Source organism: Protopterus annectens, chromosome 14.part0 (assembly GCF_019279795.1).
Source record: "Protopterus annectens isolate FY-2018-M chromosome 14.part0, PAN1.0, whole genome shotgun sequence".
NCBI lineage: Eukaryota > Metazoa > Chordata > Ceratodontiformes > Protopteridae > Protopterus > Protopterus annectens.
In genome coordinates this window covers 506,057,672-506,079,946 of record NC_056748.1, presented here as the reverse complement: position 1 = coordinate 506,079,946, position 22,275 = coordinate 506,057,672, and the positions used below count along the sequence as shown (strand labels likewise).

The following is a 22,275-nucleotide window of genomic DNA, read 5'->3' as shown; positions in this document are numbered from 1 at the left end:
GGTTGTGTAGTGTTGGCTTACTTGTGCAAAGGGCTGATGTTCATTCAGTGATCTTGTACATAACCCAAGATCCTGCTATTACTTCTGCTCATAGCTGGCCTTAGGCATAGGCCAACTAGGCAGCCACCTAGGGTGCCACTCCAGCAGGGGTGCTTTTCCAGTATTTATTTGGTGTAGGTAGACCAGGATGGGGGCAAAGGGTGATGTGGTGGGGGGCACCTTGGAGGCCTTTTGCCAAGGCCACCAGTTGATCTAAGGCCTCTCCTGCTTCTGCTACACTTGTTCCTAAACTATAGTTGTTCACAAGCCAGCAATAAGGCAAGGCTATTACAAATAAGACATAGTTTTACCTGAGGAGAACAGCATTCCATTTCTAATGTCACTGTACTAAATATTACTTTTAGTCACAGGTTCAAAGAACATCCATGTGCCCTGGGATATATATTGATGAACACCATATTTTATATGAAAAGCATAAAATGGAGCAGAATAAAATGATGGCTATCAGTTATAAAAGTAAAACATCTTTAATGGCATCCAAATGTGAGCACTTTAACAATTACAAAGACTGCTTCTTCAGATGGTACTGTTAGTCAAAAACCTTCATCCCTTAAATACAGTGCTTAACATTCAAATGCACTACCTTTCTGATTGCTTGTTACTCATTTAAAGAATGTGAATTTGAATGTTAAGCACTGTATTTAAGGGATGAAGGTTTTTGACTAATAGTATCATCTGAAGAAGCAGTCTTTGTAACTGTAAACGTGCTTACGTTTGAATTCCATTAAAGATGTTTTACTTTTATAACTGCTAGCCATCATTTTATTCTGCTCCATTTTATGTATTTCCTGTTGGTTGTCCTGTGGAGCAGGCTATTTATCTGGTGTATTATTGTGCTGTTGTGTTGTGGATTTAACCATATTTGATATGTTTTTTGCAAACATAGCAAGAAACTATAGTCATGTATATATGTAGACACTTTATGATACCTGCTTTATGTATTTTTGTGTGTGTGGGGGGGGGGGGCATTTTGCCTTTGTTTTAATTTGCTCAGTCGTTTTCCATTATACCAGATTTTCAGTTTATTATTTTTTTCCCGAATATACCCAATACAAAAAATATACAATCAAATTACATTATTCAAACCACAGTAAGTACAAGAAAAAACATTGCTTTCTGCTCCAGGTTAAAAAGTATCCATTACTGCAGTAAGTTACATTTATAATAATTAAAATAAGTAGATCATCTTAAGAGAATTCTTCATATATGAATCTTCTTATTCCAACATTCAAGTAGCAGCAGGCTTTCATTTGCTGAACTTGCTAGTAATATTTTAAGCAGTGAGTACTGAATATTCTTATTAATGACTAATATCCACAAATCATAGGAATAATCAAGCCTAGTTTCAGTCACTGAGGAAATTAACCTATATGTTCTATCTCACCTGTATGCAGTGACAGAAAATCCCAACGTCCCACAATCGTTCTCATGGCCTTCATAACCACTGAGGAATTAAATAGGCCCTTGTTAAAATTTTCTGCTAAATAACTATTCCTGTACCATTTTATTAAATAAGAATAATGCTCACAATGAGTTGCTAAATTGGTAAACTGAATATTCTCATTTAGTTCCAGATTCCACTTGGTTAGAATTGGACATAAGTGCTGCTGGCTAGAATTCTGAATGCTTCTATAAAGAAATTATGATAATTTAGAATTAGATTTAATTAATTTACTAGCCTTCCATTGTGTGTTTAAAAGCATATTTTTAATTATTCTAATTACTCTGTGTTGGCATAATAACGAATATTATACCATGACCCCCCCCCCCCAAAATGTGCACGCTGATTGGCCAGCGTGCCCGTTGTAAATCGAGTTATACTAATGGAAAAAGGTCCGGTCGCCCGGACTTTTTCCCTTAGTATAACTCTTTTTAAAACACTGTCTCGCTATGTTAAATGGGTTTAACATAGAGACAACTTAAAATAAGCAACGGAGATCTCCGCTGCTTATTTTAGCTGTCTCGCTATGTTAAACCCATTTAACATAGCGACAGTGTTTTAAAAAGCAATGGAGAAAGCAAGATCTCCTTTGATTTTTTAGCTTTTTATGTTAATGAGTTTAACATAGCGAGACATTTTAAAATAAGCAACGGACATCTCCGTTGCTTATTTTAAACTGTCTCGCTATGTTAAACTCATGTAACATAGCGAAACACTAAAGCAACGGAGATCTTGCGTTCTCTGCTTTTGCCCACAGCTCTGGTATACCGCGCAGGCGCAGTACATCAGAACTGCCGGATGCCAGACATCTGCGGAAGGGCAGTAAACAGGCATTATATTATGCCATTATTTAAGAAAAGTAATAGTTTCTTTTCTTAAATAATGTCATTAATAGCAATAATCATTTCTGGTGGTAATGCTAATTTACCTTCATTTGGCCCTCGGGACCAAACCACGCCAACCGTGGGTAAATTTAGCATTACCCACACCCAGGCATGGGTTATTGCTATAATGACCTATGGTCTATCTTAACAAAATTATGTTTAGAAGTATTTTACTACTGACTTTAGATTTTATGCTTCATCCTCCTTCCCTGCTTCCCACTTCAACATCAGAAGCATATAAAAAGAAAGAAGCGCAACTAATCCTAGGGGTACTGCATATTTGGAATAAATTGTCTAAACTCCTCAAAATTGTCATATGAAACTCTTGAGTAAGAGGTTAATTAATTATTCCCCTCTACCTGGAAACCTCAGTTGCTTTACTGAATTTATAGCATCTTCAAATGATTGATCTAACAGTCTCTTCAATTTATAGTAGTTTACCAAAATTTACAAAAAGGTAATATTTCTAGGTCTTTAATATTTCAGCCCATATCATCAGATGATCTAACTCCACGAAAATAGAAACCAACGACGTACAGTGAAGCTCCCAGACAGCCAAATGAATATCTTTGATGCACCACAAAGCTGGTCTGTATGAATGCTCACAAACCGTTGAAATACCACACTTTTTTATTAATCAAACCACCATAAACCACCAAAAACATTAAACACATATGTTTTCATTTAAAAACTTCATCAGATGATCTAACTAATAATTTCCAAGGAATCCTACAGGAACCACCTCTCCGGGAAAATTTTGTACATAAGCAACTAATTTTCTTGTACCAAGAACAATCTGGAGGGAACAGCATGTTTTGAATAAAACAAGACAGATTTGCATTTAATAATCTATTTAAACAAAACAGCAACACAGTGCGACTTCTTCTTTGCAGAATTTATAAGAGACTTTATCAAGCATCTCAGAATTGTTCCAACCAAAATGAATTCTTGTAAACATGATGATTTAGACTGAACTCCATTCACATTTAAAGAGAGTAACCTTGTTATCCATTATGAAAAATCTTTTCAATTTATCAGATTATATGTATGTGTGTTATGTTTATTTATAGTATAGTCGGCTACCATAAAAGTTTTTCTAATAGACTTATTGTGTCACGGAAAATGCTGTTTTGCTTTAATCCACACACACATACCTTCCATGTTGATTAAACTTTTATTTCTGAAGGGCTCATAGGTTCATAGGTGAATTCTAGGCTAACTGCCCTGAAGGGCCATTTTAAGCCTAGCAAAAACCTGAGGTCAGAATAAATTCTGTTTTTTTGTGTCTCTGAGGTGAAGATCTTATCCCTTATGCCAACGATCTAATCCCTACCATCTATTCAGTGAAAAATTAGCCAGAAAGATAATCTTCAGTTGTCAGTGCAGTTTCACCATTAGTGCCTGCATTACCTGCTGCACTCCATTCTCCTTTTGTTTCTTCACCTTTCTTTAGTAATTGTGTCTGCCTTACCAACATATCCACGATGGATGTCCTTTGATTCATTATCGGTAGAAAACTGTATAACTGGCCACATCTGATCCTCCCTTACAAATCTGCTTCATAAAATGTTGGTGGTCTCATTTGCTGAGAATGCTTTCCCATATCATATATGGTAGCTGTCATAGCTGCTTTATTACTCCCTGCCTGCAGAATTTGTACTGGCTTTTAGGCATTATAGTCTGGCTAGGCCCATGAGGTTATCAGGCAAAGAACTGCTGTTTGTTCCAAGAGCCCTCCTTGAATGATCTCGATGCTTGTCCTTTTCATATTTAGCATATATTCTTCTGAACCAGATAGCTCTTTTAATAAAGGCTTGTGACTTGGAGGCCTCCTTTAGAAGTATTCTAAAATACCATCTTTTTGCACCACTGTACTTAAATTCAATCAGACGTTCCATCTTAAATTGTTTGAACTTTTATGCAAGTTTAAACTTTTAAAGATGTTTAGTTTTATTTTCATGTTTATATTTATGATGCTTAAGAATTAAGCAGTTAAATACAGTAAATAAAATGAATTACGTGGAACATAACATTTAACATGATCCCATTTCTTTCAGAGTTGCTTCAACACTTTGGTTTTAAAACCAGGATTGTTTATCAACACAATGTTAATTCATTTTCTGATACCAAATTTAGACTGTGAAGTGCTATGGTGGAGATGAAGCCTGTATTGCAAGGAATAGCACAGGGCATAAAAAAATGCTGGATTGCATTCCAGATGATTGCAGGATATATACATATTCATGCTGATTACATACCCATGGACAATTTAACAGATTTCCATTTTGCTTATCTGCATGTCTTTACAGTCAAGGAGGTAACTGGAGACCATAGTGCAAGACACACATCAATAGATGGAGGGCATACGAACTCCATATAGTAGAACACTAAAAAAACTGAACTGAAGAGCAAAGCACTTTGCAGCAGCAATGCTAAGTGCTGCACAGTTCTGGCAATGTGATCTTAATTTTGGTCATTGGGTGGTAAAAGGACCAAGTGTTTTATAAACACAAATTCTTCCCGCCAACTTTTCCCCCATACACTTTAAATAGAAAGATCTCTGTAGCCATGTGCCATCACTATTTTATGCATGTTATCATGCTTGATGTCAAGTACAATGCCATGCTCTGCCCATCATGAACAGAAAAGTTTGCTTTGGCAACCTGGACCTATCCCCCTGCCAAGTAGCATCCTGCAATTTAGTAGTAACCTGTACCACATGCAATGGTGGGCCTAGTAACCCACTGCAAGATAGTGTTTCAGTGGACAGTGGAAACCCTGAAACCACTTGCAAAGATAAAATAGAAGCAGTTTAGAGAAGGACAAAAAAAATGGTGCACCACGTGCAACAGAAGCTGTGGAAATATAACCTAGGAGAAACCAGCCTGCAAACTTTGAAAGAAAGGAGGAAAAGGAGACTGTAATAAAACTGTTGTCAAGTGTCTGAAGTATATTTAGAAAACCTAACGCACAAATAAGAATAAGAATATACACAGGAAATGCACAAATAAGAACAAGAATATACACAGGGCATGCATAAATAAGAACAAGAATATACACAGGAAACGCATAAATAAGAACAAGAATATACACAGGAAATGCATAAATAAGAACAAGAATATACACTGGAAATGCACAAATAAGAACAAAAATATACACAGGAAACGCATAAATAAGAACAAGAATATACACAGGAAACGCATAAATAAGAACAAGAATATACACAGGAAATGCATAAATAAGAACAAGAATATACACAGCAAATGGCTCTGGGAGTTAGGAGCAAATACTGTTTCACATAAACAGCTTTTTTGAAGAGGTACTTGCATCAGGTAACAGCAACATATTACAAGGTATATAACTTGGAGGGATGCAATAGTTTCAAAGGAAGAGGAATCTATATACAAATGAAGTGGGAACTAGAAAGTCCCAGAAGAGTAACATCATTATTTAACAATTAGGACATCACTCTAAAATGAACATTGCCTAATGTTTTGTTGAAGAGAGAAGATGATATTTATATTAGTTGTGTTGCTGTTAACAGAGATATCAGAGCAAATGTTGCACAGTTTGTGAGTAATAACACCTGAAATGGATTCTGATGAATGTGTATGTTTTTGTAAAGAAGATAAGATGTATCCTTTTATGTAAAAAAAGAACAGAGGTACTTATGTTTGTAGTAACTCTTAAGACGGTGTATAAAACACTAAACATAATATAAGAGAAAGAAATGCTAAAGGTCTAAAGCATTATGTTTAGCTTCTATCTGATGAATTATGTAGCATCCCTGGGACAGATGCAGCTGAATTTTTCTTTGAGATGAGCTTTTAGTAATTTTTAAAATTTGCCTAGTTTATCAGCATTTTGCAGCTTTATATTGTGTTGTAGGAGGTAGGACCAGTTTTATCAAATGCTTTCTCTGGTGCATGTATATTGTTTGTATTGTGTATATGTATTGTTACTATTATGCAAAAAGCCCAGAATTTCCAGACAAAAGATATACAAAATGATTGAGAGAAATTAGCAGAAAGAAAACTACTTCCAAAAGAAAAACTGTCAGAAGTTTCAAATGAAAATTTCTGTTCATTAATACAACATATTTGTGAAAAATAGTATATAGATCAAGAAACCTTGATCTGTTTGGAAAAAGAAGCATCTGAGGAAGTCCAAAAATATAAACGAAAAAAACAAGAGATATTTGAAAAGTATAAAAAAGAAATATGGACATGGGAAAGAAAGAGAAATTTGATACGGGGCAGTATTTATACAAAGGAGAAAGTCAAATTAATCAATGTAAAGAAGGCAGCCCCAAAGATATTTGAAGAGAAATATAGGCAAAGGCATCCAGATATGAAAGATTTCACAAAAAAAAAATATCACAAAGATGGAATGTACAAAAGAAGATTAGTGAAGTACAAGTTAAAAAAATAGAAGTTGAAGTTATGGAGTGCCTGCGAAGTGAGGGATTTGGTATAGAAAGTCTAACTCAGCTTATATCACAGCAGGATGGAGTGAGTCCCCAAAGCAGGGAGAAACAGGAAGATCAGGAAACATCTGAAGAAGAAATATGGACATGGGAAACAAAAACAGATTTAGTATGGTGTATTAATTATGCAAAGGAGAAAGCAAAACTAACCAATACAAAAAGAGCAGCACCAAAAATACTTGAAGAGAAATACAGGCAAAGGGATCCAGACATGGAAAACTTAACAATACAAAAAATAAGACAAAGAGGAAAAGTAGAAAAGGAGATCAGTAATGGAGAAGTTAAAGAAATAGAAACTGAGGTTATGGGGTACCTGCAAAGTGAAGAGTTCAGTGTAGAAAATCGAATGCAGAAAGCACTACAACAGGATAAAGTAATGGATAGCCAAATTAAGGGGAAACCAGTGGAAAAGGAAACAATTGGGTCAGGTGTTATATGAAGATAATGTGGATCCTTCCACAGGAAACCAGTATAAATGTTCACTTGAAGCTGGACAGCAAGGAAAGGAACAGCAAACAGTGGAAACTCTGATTCAGTCAATGTTGAGGAGTGATAGGCTAATGAGTTCCCATATGATAGAGCAACGGACAACACAGGATGAAATTGAAGAGAATGTGTCACAGGAAGATGCTATAGAACATTCTATAGAATGCCGCAGGAATTGGAAAACAAGGGATGTGCCCTCAGTTTGGAAGAAAATGAGCTAAGAGAAGAATTGTTTGATTTAATAGACATAGACAGGTGCATCAAGATCAATGAAAGTAGTAGAATGCAGAAGGTTAATAAAACCCAAACAATCAGAAGTCTGATAAAACACATAAACACAGTAATTAGGACTGTAAATAGAGATCCATGCAATATAATAGAAGTAAACGGGCTATATTACTGTGCAGCTAAATTAATAACTGCTAAAGTTCTACCACAAGAACACAGGGTAGTGAGGGAAAGGAAAGGGAATAATCGAATAGCATCATGGAAATATCAAACAGAGAAAACTATAGAGCAATTAAGACAAGAAGTGGCACTGTTAGAAGACTATAGAAGAGGGAATAGATCAACAAAAATACTAAGAAAGATAGATGTGATAAAAGCAATGCACAGTATTAGAACAGACCAGGATCTATCATGTACTATCACAAATAAACTAAAAATTTCAGCTCGGGCGGAAAAACTTAGAAGATACGAAGATAACTATAAAGGAAAAGTACAAAATAAGCAATTTATTGATGGCCCAAAAGGTTTTATAGAGAACCGAGAAATAAGGTAAAAGGAATTGAAAGACCACCAAAAAAGAAGAAATAGATACATTTTGAAGAAGTATCTATGAAGATTCTGTGGAACATAACAAAGATGCTAAATGGATAGAAGAAGTAAAAGAAAGAATAAGAAGTTTAATGGTATAGGATATTAAATGGGATGAAGTAATAGCCAGAGAGATTGAAACAAAGTTAAGAAAAGCCTCTAATTGGAAAACACCAGGCTCAGATGCAGTGCCTATCTTCTAGTGAAAAGTATTAACATCTTTGCATGAAGATTTAGCCATGAGTGAGAACCTCAAGATGCATGCACTCGAGGCTCTCCTCAGTATGGAGAATATCGATATCTGTGCAGTAACAGAAACCTGGTTCAAGGCTCCCGAGAGCACCCCAGCACTACCAGGTTATACCTCCTACCATGCTTTCCGGCCCCAAAACTCAGACCGAACCACAAAAGGAGGGGGATCATATTCATCAAAGATACCCACACCTCCAGGTTAGTGGCACTGTACGAAGCATCGGAGACCATCCATGTGCAACTAACAGTGGGCAAAACTGCCTTTCAGTTTGTAGCCTGCTACAGACCACCCTTCCAAACTCAGGAACCCCACTCGGCTTTCCTGAGAACACTGGAAAATATGAAGGTCTCTCCAAACACCATCATATTGGGTGACTTCAACTACCCAAACATAGACTGGGAGCACTACTCAAGCCCCAACACCCTCACCCAATGGTTCCTAGAATTTATAAACTCAAATGCCATGGAACAACTGGTCACCACTCCGACAAGAGGGGAAAACATATTGGACCTGATCATCACCAACATGGGGACTCTATGTTCCATACCAGAGGTATACCCCTCATTGGTAAAATCTGGGCATCCTTATCCCATCCCCACCCCCAGCCAAGGAAATCATGGTGAAGAACTTCTCAAAAGCAAACTTCACACTCCTCAAAACCGAGGTGGAATCTTTCAAAGCCCCCAGGCCAGTGGAAAATACGGCCCAAATTGCAGAATCCTTTACAAACGCATTTTATGGACACCTACAGGAATGCATGGATCGTGCTATCCCAAATAGCCATGGCTATAATTTGGCTCCTAGAAAACAATAAAGTGTAAAGACTTCTCACCTTCTCTTCTTTGTTGATGATTTGAAACTAGATGAACTGAAAGCACAACTGCAGGTTGTCAAATCTTTTTCAGATGATTTAAGAATGTCATTTGGTCTTGATAAATGTGCAAAAGAATCATTTAAAGCAGGAAAACTACAACATTAGGAAAACAGCAGTTTGGGACAAGAATGTGATATAAAAGAACTTGAACAAATGAGAGTGTATAAATATTTGGGAACTGATGAAGTATCAACAATAAAAAATGAACAAATGTGAATAAAACTTAGTAAGGAATACTTTAGAAGACTTAAATTAATCCTGAAAACAGCACTGACATCTAGGAATGAAATTCAAGCTATAAACCAATTTGCTCTTCCTGTCCTAACTTATAGTTTTGGAGTGATTAACTGACCCCAAAATGTGTTCGATAGATTGGATAGGAAAACAAGAATGATGCTTCATGCCCACCAAATGATTTATAAAATCAGGGTATACCAATATTATATATTCCCCATTCTGGAGGAGGTATGGGCCTCCTTAAAATTGATTACATGTATAGATCTGCAATCGTGGGACTTTGGACGTATCCTCATAAGACCCAAAAGTAGTAAAAGTTTTGAAACATGAGGAGACTAAATCTAAGAAGACTTCTCTGTTTAATTGAGCAGAAGAAGCATATTGGCATCAAGCAGAAATGGAAATCAAACCAGAAGTAGATAAAAATCAGGCAGCAACTGAATGTGCCAAAAAACAAGAGAAAGAATATAAGGTGAGGGACCAGATAGATAAGAAGGCAGTCAAAAAGTGTGGAAAATGCATAAATATAGTAGCAAGTATAGAAAACTTTTGGAAGAACCTCATGTTAATCAGGAATGAATACAGTAATGGTTAAGGAGAGGTGAACTCAAACCATGAGGTGAAAGATTAATATTGGTGGCCCAAGATAGTGGGCTGCGTACACATTAGTTTACAAAGTCCATTGAGCATCTGGAAGAAACAGACAAATGTAGGTTTTGTAAAACCAAATTAGAAACAGTTGCACACCTTGTTGCTGGCTGTGATACACTAATGGCAGAAGGACTGTATATTGATATGCTTAATAATGTGGCAAGATTGTTGTACTGTGGATTGTACAAACATCATGGTATTGAAGTGGCTGAAAAACACTAGAAACATGAGCCACAAAGCATCACAGAAAATGAAGAAGTCTACATCACATGGGATCATCCATTACCAACAGTTCAAAAGATAGATGTTAGAAAATCAGATATAGTGGTCCAGGAAAAGAAGACAAAAATAGCATTGATCATTGAAATCACCACACCCAGTGACTACAGTGTCTTGCGTACAGAAAGACACAAAGTCATAAAATATCAGGATTTGCAGGCAGAAACGAGACCAGTGTGGAAGAAAGATACCCAGACAGTTCCAATAATAGCAGGAACAATAAATCTTATAAAGAAGAGTCTACAATCATATTTAGATATGCTACCAAAACATGCAACTCCATATTAATTGCAGGAGTCATTACTAGGCACATTGTGGGTGCTGCGAAGAGCACTACTGGCTGATATCAAAGATTGAAACAATGCTAATTTCATGAACTTTAATCATACTTTTACATAGGAATGGGATCCATTCCTATCATGGTATTAGAAGCCCAAAAGTTTTAGAGAAGCATTGCCCTCATTGTTTATTAATTCATACTAATTAATATGGTGCTTTGAATGCGAGGGGGCAAAAATTCTCATACTACATTACTTTTTCTGGATTCTGCTGCTGATAGAGATAAACCAGGAAGTTCTGCTACTAGTAAACTGTTTTAGCTTTGTTGTTCTTTAGCAAGCTCCATTGGGAGGCTTGGCTCAGTTTCTGGCTGAACTGTACACTGCTGTGCTACTGAAAGACAAAGTTTAGTAGATGTATTAGGTGACTTCATTCCTGTTTCAGATGCATTAAAATGTTGTAAGATTCATACATCACTAAGCATCCTTTCACTTTGGCTAATATAGACTAACTATCAAATTTAACCCCTTTTGATAGTACCTGATGTTTTCAGGTAGTATAGGAACTGCCTCATACTTGCTGGAATCTCATTAATGCTGCCACAATACAGCTCAGTATGTAAGAAGCATGAGAACTTAATGAGTCTGGAGACCTCCTCCTCACACCATAAAACATTTGGTTAGCAATAAATGCATATCACCACACAGTAAAGGACCTCCACTATAGTTAATTATGCCATGGTGGTGGAGAATCCAGTCCATAAGCCTCTAAGAGTAAGAAATAAACTAGCTTGGATGGGCATGCTTAAATTCTTTCCAAGTCTGGTTTGTGTGTGCACCCATCCATGAGCCATGAGATACCTCTCGACATTGAGTGTTACAGTCTTAGTTGAAAATGGCATGATTAATGATTGCCTGGTATGAACCTATAAATACTTGTGGCCACCATTTTTATACCAAATGTCAACCACTTACATCAGCCATTGAAGGAAGGCATCAAGGAAATCAGTAAGGGAAACTATGTTCCTCATAATAACCTATGGGAATAAGAGTAAAGTTGAATGTAATCTGCATAACATCCCTGATCAAATCATATACGGGAAACATAAACCCTGTGAAAAGTGGAGGGCCTGTGATTGAAGCCTGTGGCATTTCAACTCCAGAAAGAACAGGGTCAAGGTATTCAAACCAGAATCAGTGCTCTGGGAATGGCCTGAAAGGTAAGAAATTAACCAATCAGAGACCATGAAAAAGAGGTCAAAGTATGATTTTAAGTGCTTAATCGATACCGCTCAACCACTAGCACAGGAAATCCAGACAAAACATAAAATAATGGTGGGGGGGGCAACGAAGGCACAGCAATAGGGACAGATTTTAAATATTACTCTTATAAACTTAGAAAATTACTATAATAACAGGATTTCTGTTAGCAAGCATTTTCTGAAGGATATGATTTCTGAATCTCAAATATATACCATTATTTACAGAATTCAATCCTCAGTGATTTACCAGAAAACCCACAAATTTTATGAGGCAAAAATCTGGACAGTTGAGAGCTGTGGGTGTTACCAAGAGATTTAACGGAGCCAAGACAGAACAGCAGTGCTAGTCACTCACCATTAGGAAATTGTGGCAGACTCAAATAAAAGCCATCTTAATTCTATAGCAAGGATTACTTGTGGATCCTTAACAGTTTGTGTTTCATTTTTTTTTTTTTTTTGTGAAATAAGTCTCAAGGTGCACTTAAATAACTTTCTCAATAACTTTAGTAAGAAAAGGAAGATGGAGGCATATCTATCAAATATGTTTGGGTAAAGAGAAGATTTGTTGAGATAGGGAGTAACAAAAGCCCTTTTCAAGGCAGCTGGAAATTCACCAGCAGTGAAATGACATATATCTCAAAAGTAATTGGTTGTTGCACACTGAGGCTGGTCTGAACCAGTTTAGAGCAGCAAAAATCCATCCTGCACATTGCAGGGTGCATACTTGAGATCAAAGTAAGAAATTCTAAGCAGTAAGAGTTCTGCATGTGCTCAGTATGTTGTATGTGAAGTCAGATGAGGGGGGAGGACTTAATAGCTTCATTCTTGTCAGTGAAAAAAACAAGCAGCCTATTTGCATTCAGGAAATGAAAGAGCTCAGACTGTAACACATGCCTGTCTGCAAACTCTCCACCACTTGAAAGTGTATGAATGATCAGCCAGTTTGACTCTGAAGAGATCACTGTTGATAAGTTACTTTCCATTAGGAGATATCCTGGCATATCCTATAGTATTCATCCAATTAGTTTTTCACTCCAAAAGCCTGTGGACCCCCATAAGTGCTCCAACTTTCTCCTCACTTTTTAAAGCAAAGTTCATGGAGCTGTTGGCAAATCAAGTCTCATGCACTTTAAATGAGACTGGGGACACCCAACTGGGCTTAGCCTACCCGGCATTAAGGATAACAAAGTATAATTGCTAAACAAGGCTGTAAGAGAGTTATCACTATCTTCCATGAAGAACTGAGGGAACACAGATAAAAAGATATTAGGAATGATATGCTTTGGAAAGCAAACCTCCCTCAGCTCAACATTGGAGGGACTAAAATACAGTAAATGTAGGACAGCGCAGACCAGAAAGTAATCTGACTAAGAGACTAATTCTACCACCAGGTTTGTGGCCTTCCCATCTGGTAGATACATTTAGTTTAGAAAATGTCAATGCTTTTGTGTTACAGTGGTAATAACCTGAGCAAACCGGAAGCATTTTATTATACAGATAAATTTTATAGAAAGAACCATTTAGTCATCATTGCTTCACATACAAAAGTCAGTTAGAATTACAGGGTATTAGAAAGGTAACACTGAGTCATTAAGAAAATTGGTAAACTCTTAGAGAAATGTCCTCACATAACCAGACGGATAGTAGGTGAGAAGAAAACCCGCAGTTACTTCTTTTAGTAAGGAAATTTTAAAAGGAGCTTATCTTTCTAACAGCCTAAGAGAGCTGCAGCTTAGAACTATAACAGATAGCAAACCCCACCCTGATCCTACCCCGTCTATAACATTGAATGACAGAGACCTTAAGCAGGATAGTGGTGGCAAAATGAGCCAAAGTTCCCATCAAACTCGGTCTCAGTAATAGATACAAAGTCAGTATTTTGCAGCAAGTCTGAAATGGTGCCAGACATCTTGTAAACTGAAGTTGTGTTAAAGTACAATGCTTTAATAGGAGACATAAAAATGGGTCGGAAAATGAGACTTTAGAGGATGGGTCCCAAATATGTAGAATAGATGTTAAATGAACACCCGGCTACCAACCCAAGGGCAGTAGAACAGAAATTATTTGTTTCACCACAGGGAAGGGGCTACAGATCCTATTGCCCACCACAGGTACAGAGACAAGAGCAGCCACATCAATAAACCTTTGTGGGTAACTTTCATAATGATGTAAAATGGGCAACATTAAGACTAGTAAAAAACAGAAACTGGCAAGCAATGAAGATTACAAATAAAGCGTGAATTACATCATTGATTAAGATTAATTACCCACAGGAAAATATTTCATCTAAATAAATACCAAAATGTGTATAGAAATATATTAATAGCTGCAGGAAGCTAATTCTGTCATGATACCATGTATCACCCATATAATCATAAAACTTTGATGAAAGTTTGGTGGTATGAAATGATTATATTCATCTGACTTTACAAATAAATGGTGTAGCCATACTTTCCAATTAAAATATATTAGCAAAATAATAGCAATATATTGTGATATACTTTCACAATATTAAACATAGTAGTACACTAAATGTATCAAAAACTGGGTCTATATTACCAACTCAAATGCACTGAAACATGAATACCATTTCATCGATACACGTGTCAAACTCACAGGTAAGCGAACGGCCAAATCACTGATTTTTTCCTAGGGAAAAAAATTGATTGGCCATTGTTGTGAATTTGCCCTTTTCCCCACTGTAGTGCGATCTCAGAGTTACTATATTTAGTTGGGGGGGCACAGCCCCCCCACTTTATAATGTTTGTACTGGTGTGTCATGTGTAGTTGGCCTACCAATTTTTTCCCCTAGGAAAAATATCGGTGATGTGGCTGTTTGCTTACCTGTGAGTTCGATACACGTGTCGCTGAAATGGTATTCGCATTTCAGTTAGTTCGAGTTGGTAATATAGACTCTCAACAATTTGTTCCTCAGATGCCCCATGCAGTGTGAGGTGAACTACACCTGTAAGTCTGTGAAATTTGTCAAAATACCGCCCAGTGATGACAGTAACACAAATCTTAAAAGATCATGTCCGTCTTTAAAGAAGTAATTGCATTCTGAGGTATCCATGAGTGCATGTCTATAAAGAAAAGATGATTAAATCATCACTCATTTTAATTGAATGCAAGTCCATTAGTATTAACTGGAAATAATGGTGTAATATAATAATTTGTTCGACAGCACATATGCAAACAATAGTGACAAATTAGGACATGTTATGTGCTTATGAAGCAAGCAGTACTCCTTAAATTGTCCAACACTGTGTAATCAGGATTGTGTTGCTGAACAGTAGACAGGGAAGCTTTCTTATTTGGGGCAAATCAACTTAGCATGTGATGGCACCAATTAATTAAGCCACAGTTTCCTGAAGAAGTTGCGGTGTTATTGAAATACTTTGTACAGTATTTCAGGAAAATGTGGCTTAATTAATTGATATGTCTGTGAATATCAGTATGGTCCAATGGGTCCACGTCACATGACTGAATCTCAAAATACTGAATTTCATTTAACTGAGACCACAATACTTAATTTTCATAATACTGAAACTCATTTGACTGAATCTCTTTATACTGAAAGCTTACAATCCTGAATTTTAAGACTGAATTTTAAGCCATAGATTTGATGTGTTTCCCTTCACCTGTGACTTGCTTGTGATAAAAAAAATTACTGTAACTTAAAGTGCCAACTGTCAGAATACCGACATTAGCATAGAAAGTAGTGTTGTAGTGTTTCTAAATGTGGGTATGTCTCTCTATATTTTTATGGAAAGTATCTAAAGTACTACGGTGGATGTTTCATGTGCTCCTGGCAGTAGTGGCAGTGCGCACAGTACTGTAATGTAAGTAAAAGTTATATGCCCTTTCAGCCACTTTAGTGAGATCCTGGAGTTAGTATGTATGTGTATATATATATATATATATATATATATATATATATATATATATATATATATATATATATATATATATATATATATATTGGGGGGTGGGGGTGCAGCCACCCACATAATTTGGATTTATATCATCCAGTTTCTAAGAGGGTAAGTAGTTTTTAAGTTTTGGAAAAAGTTAGTCATTGGTGTTGTAAGTCTGCATGTCTATGACTTAAAATTCAGGATTATTTTCAGTCAAATGAGTTTTCAGTATTTTGAAGATTTTTTATTGTGGTCTTAGTGAAATGAAATTCACTATTTTGAGATTCAGTCATGTGAAGCAGACCTGGTCCAACGAACAGAGTAACTCAAATTTTTTCACAATGTTTTGAAATACAGAACTTAAACTGTATTAAACAGACAGACCAGATGTTTGCACTTTTTCCATGTACTTTCTGCAAAGTTAAAGTGGTAACCTTTGGCTAGAAGGTTAGGAAGATTTTGATGAATAATCCATAATGTTGCTAGTTTCAAAGTCTGACAAAATATACTTCACTACAAGAAAACAACTATCTTTACTACTTAAAAAAACAGAGACCATAAGACATTATACATGCAATATAATTTAGTGGTCATTAGATCAAAAACCAAGGGCAAACATGTATTCACCAGCATACTTCATAAAATGATGTATAGCTTATAACTGCAAACAGATGTTAGTTTGGCCTATGTACATTCTGTCCATCATCCACACAGTATCATAGCAAACATCTATTAAATTCTGGACTATTGAAATCATTAAGTACTGACACTCCAGTGGATGCTTCCAAATACAATTTGTACATCATCTTGCCAGATTTTAATTTTCCATAAAGACAAACCAACATCTTTTAAATGTGCACTAATGAAATAGACCAATCTAATCCTTTTTCTGTCTGTTGACTTTTTGATGTAATTTGTGTGCACTGGGTAACAACAGAACAGCAGCTAATGATCCAGAGGTTCTAATACAAATTTGTTTGTGTATTTTTTTTTGCTAGAACAACATTATAGACAAGTTTTTGAAAAAATATCAGTAACACATATAAATGACATAATTATACAAGAAATACAAATATATCACAACTGATGCCATAGCATTTTCAACCACAGCTATCTGAATATCTCAGCTCTTAACTTAATATCAACATGCACTGCTAATATTTCTACCTGTGTAGGATATGCAGTGTGCATGTGTGGTGTGTTCTACCTGTGTAGGATCTGTAGTGTGCACGTGCGGTGTGTTCTAACTGTGTAGGATCTGCAGTGTGCATGTGCTGTGTGTTCTACCTGTGTAGGATCTGTAGTGTGCATGTGCAATGTGTTCTACCTGTGTAGGCTCTGCAGTGTGCATGTGCGGTGTGTTCTACCTGTGTAGGCTCTGCAGTGTGCATGTGCAGTGTGTTCTACCTGTGTAGGCTCTGCAGTGTGCATGTGCAGTGTGTTCTAACTGTGCAGGATCTGCAGTGTGCATGTGCGGTGTGTTCTACCTGTATAGGCTCTGCAGTGTGCATGTGTTCTACCTGTGTAGGATCTGTAATGTGCATGTGCTGTGTGTTCTGTGTAGGATCTGCAGTGTGCATGTGCGGTGTGTTCTACCTGTGTAGGATCTGTAATGTGCATGTGCTGTGTGTTCTGTGTAGGATCTGCAGTGGCATGTGCGGTGTGTTCTACCTGTGTAGGATCTGTAATGTGCATGTGCTGTGTGTTCTGTGTAGGATCTGCAGTGGCATGTGTGGTGTGTTCCTTACCATTTGCTGCTCATTACCTGCATATAAGGTAACAGCTTGGCCTTTATATTTCTCTTGAAGTTTTTGTCTGCAACTCCACTAACTTTTCATATCTGCTTGTTTTCCATGGCATTACAGATATCCATCAATGTTTAATAATTCGTTGTTTCTTTGTTTTATTACAATGTGATACACAGTTCCAATGTCATTTGGAGTGAGATATTCTTCTCCTGTACTTTTCAACACCATTGCATTTTAGTGTATGAGTTAAAATAAAAAAATGCAAGCATTCCATACTATATAGTAATATCGTTATTACATAAAGTACAGGTGTAGAAGATTGCTCCAACGTAAACATGGCTGTGATAACAGTATTCTGTACTACCATTATGCTCGTATAGCCTATATACATAACATTTTCTATGAAACTATGATGTAGATAGACCTATTGAACATTGGGAATATGGTCTATGTTTTATTGGCAGAACATCATTTCACAGTTCAGGCACTGCCTTCTGCACTGCTATATACATATCATTACACTAGACAGATACATTATTAAACTATGGTAAAAACCGTGTTACCCACATAGTATATGCAATGTAACTGATGGTGTGTATATTCTGGTGTCTTCAGTCGATGGCTAGACACTACAATGCTTCCTCACATCAAGCACCATACTGCAGGTCAGTATCTATAGAAATAAAAATACATGACTTATTCAGTAACACAGTACAATGCATCTTGGCAGTTAATGAGTTAAATTTCTTTCTATTATTTGCCAATAGTGTGCAGTCCATAAAGTACCCATACAGATGTATAAAGTTAAATAACATCTCTGTATATGTCTGCCTGGTACAAAGTCTGTCTGAGGTACACTTCATTATATCTGTGTATACATCTGGATAAGTTATCCGTTATGCATACTATAAATGTACTAATTAATTCTCACTCTTATACTGTGATATATGTTTCAAATAGGTACTGGACAGACTGAGAACTTTAGTGGTTACACGTAGGAATAGAGATGGAAAGAACACAAGTTACAGTGTACTCTTAATTGACATCAACATCTGCTACCTAGATAATTTACATATAACTATACGTTGCAATGTTTCTCATGCATGCAGTTTATCAGCGCACACGATTATTTTAATGTTTAACCAGTACTCTACCTATCACTTCTCTATATGTATTCAGTATTTTCCTCTTGATGTGCGACTTCACCATGATTCACTGTCAGCAATTTTCAGTGATGCTAATGCTTATCAATATAAGTGCAGCTCAGCTATATGTCTTGCATCTATAGATAAATATATGATTATCCAATGAATGGTCAGCATGTTAAATAATTGACAAAAAACACTGACCATAACATGACGACAATTCATTATGTTAACACTAAATACCAGCAGCAAGTACATCAAAAAAGGAAACCAGTTTCCTTTTCCAGTATGCTGCCCATAACCCCACTACACATTCAGCTCAGATTTGTCTGAATATTGGTAGAGTTATAGAATGGTCCTTTTAAAGATAAACCTTGTGGTTAGGGTTTGTACTCATTATTAGTAATGTGTCCTAATGCTAACTCTATCCCTAGCCTTGCAGTTTACCTTAAGAAAGCTCTTTCCATTACACTAAGAAAATGGCTCACACATGCACATGCACTATAAACAATAACGCTACCCTAAAACACTCTCACACAGACACTAAATCTGTCCCGATAACCAACACTGAAATCCATACACATGTACAATAACTCCTAGCCCGACCACTAACCTGCTTATCTTTATCAACCAACACATGTCACCCAAAATGCCATTTGCACAAACAACCCTTCACACAAATGGAACTACAGTTAACTTCACTCACACAATTTATTGTTTACCAAGTGAACCATAGCAATAAATATATGTGTATGTCTGTATGTATATCTAATCAGGTTCATATTACGTTATCAAAAGATAACGTAATCAAACACTCAGAACTTCGAAAATGGCCGCATATCAAAACTTTTATTGTGGGGGGCTGCACACCCACACCCCCCGCTAAATATATATTCCAACTCTGAAATCGCACTACAGTGAGGAAAGGGCAAATATCCCAGTCTTCACTGTACTGCGATCCCACAATGCGATCTTTGAAATGCGGCCATTTCGAAGTTCTAAGCGTTCGATTACATTATCTTTCGATAACGTAATAGGAATCTAATCTCTCTCTCTCTCTCTCCATATATATATATATATATATATATATATATATATATATATATATATTCATATATATATATATATATATATAGATATATTCATATATATATATATATATATATATATAGATAGATATATTCATATATATATATATATATATATATATATATATATATATGGAAGCACTTTACTATATATCTTCTTCTTTTGGCTTTTTTCCAGTTAGGGGTCGCCACAGTGGATCACCTGTCCACTCATGATTGGCAGTGGAGTTTTATGGTGTCGAGTTGCCAGCCCGGAGCCAAACCTTCCACAGAAGGCACACATAGACACACACACACACACACACACACACACACACACACACACACACACACTCACGCCTAGGGTCAATTTAGTGTGTCCAATCCACCTACAGCATGTCTTTGGGGTGTGGGAGGAAACCGGAGTGCCCGGAGGAAACCCACGCGACCACAGGGAGGACATGCAGACTCCGCACAGAAGACACCCCAGCCGAGGATCGAACCGGAGAACCTCTTGCTGTGAAGCGGCAACACTAACCGCTGTACCACCATGGCAGCAGCACTTTACTATATATATATATATATACAAGCACTTTACTATCTCGAAATATTTCAGTATCTTGAGATGAAAGTGCCAAAAGGGCAGTTGAAGAAAACTGCACTTGATCGAATTTGAAGTCTCGAATTTGCGGTTGTGGTGGAGCAGTACATGGGATTTGCTGTGTTTGTAAGGTGCGGTGTGCTGTGGGATATGGTTTGCCTAACATTGTGTGGATATATGTGGATATTCAGGTAAGTGCAGTTTAAGGGTTATGGGTAAGGATTTAAGTGTATGTGAGTGTGTTGGGAAGTTTTAGATATAGCTTAGGGTAAGGAGGTTAGAGTGTGCGTGTAAGTGTTCAGAGTAGTAGTGTTTGTACATATGTGCTGTGTGTGTTTGTACAAGGAGAATATAGAGTATGTACTGGTGGGTTTAGTGTCTTTGGGCAGGATTCACGAAGTCTCTGTGTAAGAGTTATAACTCTTACATGGAGGCTGCAGTTAAACGGAGTGATGTCAGCATGCTCTGCATATTCATGAGAGCATGCTGAATCACACCTAAGGCTAACACGGTCCGTGTAAGACAGTAGGGGGCGTGTCCGTAGGCTGAGCCCTGTAAGCGGACACGCCCCCAGAAGAGTAAAAGTGCCCAAAGTAAACACCCACGACAGAGTCCATGGAAATGTGAATAAACACAACACAACACATGCCCCCACAGACTATGAACAGAAAATATATAAATGAACATGTTATAATTTTTTTTAAATCGTAAAGATGTTTGCCCGTGAGTGCGCTTGTTTGTGCGGGCGTGCCCGTAGCGCAGCTATAGTTAGCAGTCAGTGGGAAAGCATATAAGAACTAAATATGCAAAGTAAGCCAAGAAGCAATAGCGTAGTGGTAGAGATGTTGGCTGAAGAGCAGGCATTCATGGTTCGAGCCCCCACAACACCATTTTTTTTATTTTTAGCAAAATAAGCACAAAACAAGTCCCTGACAAACATGTACACATATAAAATCACATTTTATGTAAAATGTAATGAAATAGCCCATTTATATTGAAGAAATGTGAGGTAACAAAAAAATAAAAAATGCCAGATGTACCCATAGCTGAGCTACAGTTTAACAGGGTGAGTGCATCTGCCCGTAGGTGAGCAGTGGTTTAACTGGTGCAAAATGAGTGCCCGTAGGTGAGCAGTGGTTTAACAGGTGCAAAATGAGTGCCCATAGGTGAGCAGTGGTTTAACACGCTGAAACTATGTGCCCCTAGCTGAGCTGAGCATAATATGCGTGCTGATAGCCAAATGAGGCTTAAACCAGTGTACCCTGTTTGTGCGGAGCTGCACACCTGGCAAACAAGCTAACCGACAGGCAACGTTGAGCAAGCCATATCAAAACTGCCTTTACACAGACACACCCCTCAGCTTGTCTAGACAGTCATAAAAAATAAAAAGCAGTGGCCAGGTTCGAACCCAGGATACTATACACCATAGTCAAGGTACTGAAACACTAAGCCGTGACAGCAGTACCTATAAATGCAATAATAGCAAATATATAGGAATGAATACAAACTGGAGCATGACAAAGCAGTTTTAGTGAAGTTGATACAATTCCAAAATGGCCAATCACAGATATGTGCGGGAAAAACGGCCTATATAAGCCCCATAGGCGGGAATACACAGCATAAACAATTGTAGAACTGACTTGCAGCCAGAATGACAGGAGAAGGTGAGGGTAGTTGCTTTCGAGCACAGAGGTGGGGCGTTGAGGAGTACAGATACATGGTTTGGCTCCTAGTCCACAATCATGAGGCCCAACTCATGCAGGGCCAGAATGAGGCGTGGGACCGGTGTG

The 22,275-nt window shown here is 37.2% G+C and overlaps 1 long non-coding RNA gene across 1 annotated transcript in view; it reads right to left on the bottom strand.

Annotated features, from left to right (window-relative positions):
* Positions 1-17,492: 17,492 nt before the first annotated feature.
* The window catches only part of LOC122789072, a 465,914-nt gene continuing 461,131 nt past the window's right edge, over positions 17,493-22,275 (bottom strand). Inside the window, exon 4 of the long non-coding RNA XR_006362766.1 lies at positions 17,493-18,345. This is a non-coding gene — a long non-coding RNA (uncharacterized LOC122789072). The remainder of the gene's footprint in view (positions 18,346-22,275) is intronic.